Consider the following 3,867-nt stretch of genomic DNA (forward strand, 5'->3'; position numbering starts at 1 on the left):
TTCCTCTTATAATCTGGTTTGGTGGAGAATATTGAATCTTCTGGAGAAAATAAGTCCAATTTGAGATTTTCTGAGGTTAGGAGGGAGAAAGCATTTCTGAAGTATTATAGCTTTGAGATCATTTTCTGATTGTTTCTGTGTTAGAAGGCTCAAACTTCATGTCCTGTGTTTCCAGCCCCCTGCCCTCTTCCTTTATAAGGTACTGCCTCCACTCTGTTTTCACCTTGGAAAGCTGTGGCAGGTGTACAGTTGGAGGTAGAGTGACTGCTGACACCAGGTCATGAAACCTCTGTCAGGGCAGACCCAATGCCTAGAGCAGCTTCAAGCTCAGCAATTTGCCAAAGGCATGCTGGTGGCAGGCTGCTTCTGCTCAGGAAACCACTGGATCACACCATGGTCCAGAACATCATCTATGAGACATTGCACCCCTCGGTTCTGAGACCATCGTGTGTTGCCACCAAATACAGCCCATTGAGTGCTTTGACCATTGAGCCCACTGGTTCAGTTGCTTATAAAGAACATGAAGACATGATAGCTACTAAGTGCACCTGTGGTTAACAAATGGTCCTCCAAACTAAAACCTTGAGCCTATTTGACCAAATGTTGTGTTGGTCTGTGCCCTCAGGAGAAAGCTTCATGTGTCAAATCTCTAAAGGCAGCGTATGTTACATAAGGACGAGCCTGTATAGATTAGCGCGTTCGGTGTGTAAAGGGTAACCTCAGTTGCTACTGAGCCATTCTATTTTGGATAGCTTTAAATCTTTTCCCTTGGCCTTTTTTAAACAAGAGTCTTATTCTTGATGGAAAAAAACTTAACATATATCTTCCCTTAAATAAGACTATAGTGCTGTGTATTGTCTGTTTTATAGGCTTCCTCTGTTTATAGACAATACACAGCACTATAGTCTTATTTAAGGGAAGAATAAATTCTTATCAATGGCAAAAAAAAACAAAACCCATATCCCAACAATGAAGTGGTACCCAAAGTTAAGCCTAACAAAAACAGAGGAAGCCTAAGAAATTGAGACTACAGCAGGTTTTGCTTCTTATTTACAATCTTCTCTCGTTTTTTTACCTCTTCATTTGGCACTTTGTAAGTTACTCTCACAGATAAGGAACCGTCCTTTTGACAAGACTGTGCTCAGCCTTCTCATCCCCACTACAGGCGTCCTCACCTTTTGCTGAGTCCCACTGAGGAACAGCATATGATGACCTTGGACTCCACACCCATGCTGAGCCATCTATAATCTGGGCTTTGCTGTGTGATGATGGTTTGTAACCTTGGCCATATAATGTGATCTCTGTGCCACTTTACTTAGCTGTAAACAGGGAATAATGAGTTCCCGTTTCATGGTGCTATGTGGATGTTAATACATGTTAATGGCTACTACAGTGCCCAACATACAGTAAACAACAGTAGCTCATGTTCATATTCTCTTAGTCCCTATTTTTCATAATTAGTTGAAAAAATTGGGCTATAGATTTTAGTAATACAAATACTAAAATTTGGGTTTTGAACGCCAAAGGCTACAAACTAATTGATGGTATCCATGTGGACAGTGTGTGCCGCGTGTTCCCTTCCTCAGAGGGGAGTTGCTTGTGATCCTTGCATTTATGTTGTGAGGAGTTTCTCAGCCACATCAGAGAGCAGAGAGGTGAGTTTAGCTTTTTCAGACTGTTGACCAATACACAGACTTTCTAGTAAACAGTCTTCTACCGTGTCCTGAGGAGCATGAACGTGCTGTCAGCCTCTCATCAAGCACATACACGTAAGTTACCTGATCACCACATTGTGTCTTGGAGGCAAACACTGAAAGATAGTGTAGCTCCGTGAACATAAGTGATGTCAGTGTCACGGGCTGAACCGTATCCTCCACTCCCACCTCCATGGAATTCCTGTGTTGAAGTCCTAATCACTGGTATCTCAGAACATGACTATGTTTGGAGATGGATCTTTAAAGAAGCAATTAAGTTTTAAGTGAGGTCCTTAAGTTGGGCCCTAATTCAGTATAACTGGTGTCTTTAAAAATAGAGAAAATTTGGACATGGCGTCTTACTGAGGGAAGATGATATGAAGACCCAGGGAGAAGATGGCCGTCTGCAAGCCCAAGGAAGGAGGCTTGTCACAGACCCTTCCCTCACCGGGACCTAGCTCAGGTCTTGATCTCACACTTCTAGCCTCCAGATCTGCAAGGCAATGAATTTCTGTTCTTAAGGGCTACCTGGCAAACTAAACACTTCCTGACCAAATATACCCTCTTTATAAAGATTGCCAAGAGAGGAACAGCGTCCATAGGGTTACGGCACAATTTCAGTTTTGCAGAGCATCAGGAGCAATATAAAAGTAACAACTAGCAGGGGTGCCTACTGCCACCAGCGGATTTCTCTGAATGGGATGGAATCGCTCAACTACTTGTTTGCTCCCTAGTTTCCTTGCATATCCACACACTTGAGGATCCCCAAGCACTCAGGCCTGTGGAGTCCTCAGTCTCTTTTCTGAAACTGTTAAGTGCCAGCACAGTTTAAGGCACTGTACGTAGAGACAAAAATGACAAGGACTTAGCTTTCACTTGTAGATAACTCAAAATCTTGCAGTAGTTTCAAGACCCGCCTCATATCTGGATTATGTCGGGAAATTAAAGAATTGACCACAGCCCTGCTGATGGGCCTGCTGGGTTCCCAAGGTGATTCTGACGCAGCCCAGGGAGTCTTAGGCTGGGAACCGTGCAAGATAGACATACAGACATCTGTCTCTGATGCCACATCTGTCTCTGATGCCAGCCAGAGATTAGCCAGCATTATAATATAGGTACCAAGTATTCTTAAAATCTGGGAGCAGGAGTGAAAAGTTAACTTCTAAGGAGAGAAGTCTAAAAAGAGAAGACGTAGAGAAAAGCAGTCTCCACTGGATCAGTGGTGTAGTGAAAGGTGGCTGGGCTGTGAGAAGCGAGTGAAGAGATGGTGCCTGGAAAACCAGATCCTACATTTGGATATGGGGCTGAACATTTTGGAATGCCTCACTTACCAAATTAGGACAGTTCTTTGATGACTTCATTTTTAATTGCAATGACAGCATTTATTTGTGGCAGGCATTGTTCTGTTGCTTTACATGTAACACATGCAACCTGCACAGACTTGGGATTCCCCCTAAGTGGCGTGTAGTCACACAGTTAGTAAACGGCGAGCCCAGATTAAAACGCATTCTTCAGCTAAACACTGAGTTTTATCAGCTCTTCAATAGTGGCCTGGTTAAAACTGACATCTCATCCAGGCTACAGATCTTTACACGACATCACACACAAACTGAGACTGTGCCACTTAGATAAGGCATGTTTCTGTGTTAGGGAGCTGCTGTGTTCTCTGCCCCCTGCAGAGCCCCTCCATCACCCCCTTTCTATGCTGGGCATACTTGCTGGGGCTGAGACTGGATGTGGGCTTTGAGGTAGGGCAAACATCAGGATGAGGTTACGGCCAGAATATGGAGAGTAAACCAGCGACGGTGACAGGTACTTAGGGGAAATTTACCTCTCCAATGGGCTGTCATTGGTCAATAGATGTGACTTCTGACCCTTCTTAGCTAGCTCTGTCCAGCACTTATGACACGTGTGCTTGCCATACAACCTCTATCTAGTGGGCATTAATACTTTTTAGTTTCTTTTTTTTTTTTTTTTTGAGACAGTCTTATTGTCGCCCTGGGTAGAGTGCTGTGCTGTCACAGCTCACAGCAACCTCAAACTCGTAGCGTTAAGAGAGCCTCTAGCCGCCTGAGGGACTGGTTGAGTAGGGAGGCGGGAATCCCGGGTGTCGAGCCCCAGGCGGGTGGGAAGGGGAGTCCCTGAGACTCCGGCCAGTGGGCGCTGACGGACC

The sequence above is a fragment of the Otolemur garnettii genome, unplaced genomic scaffold (assembly GCF_000181295.1).
Source record: "Otolemur garnettii isolate 467f Iridium unplaced genomic scaffold, OtoGar3 scaffold00007, whole genome shotgun sequence".
NCBI classification, from domain to species: Eukaryota; Metazoa; Chordata; class Mammalia; order Primates; family Galagidae; genus Otolemur; species Otolemur garnettii.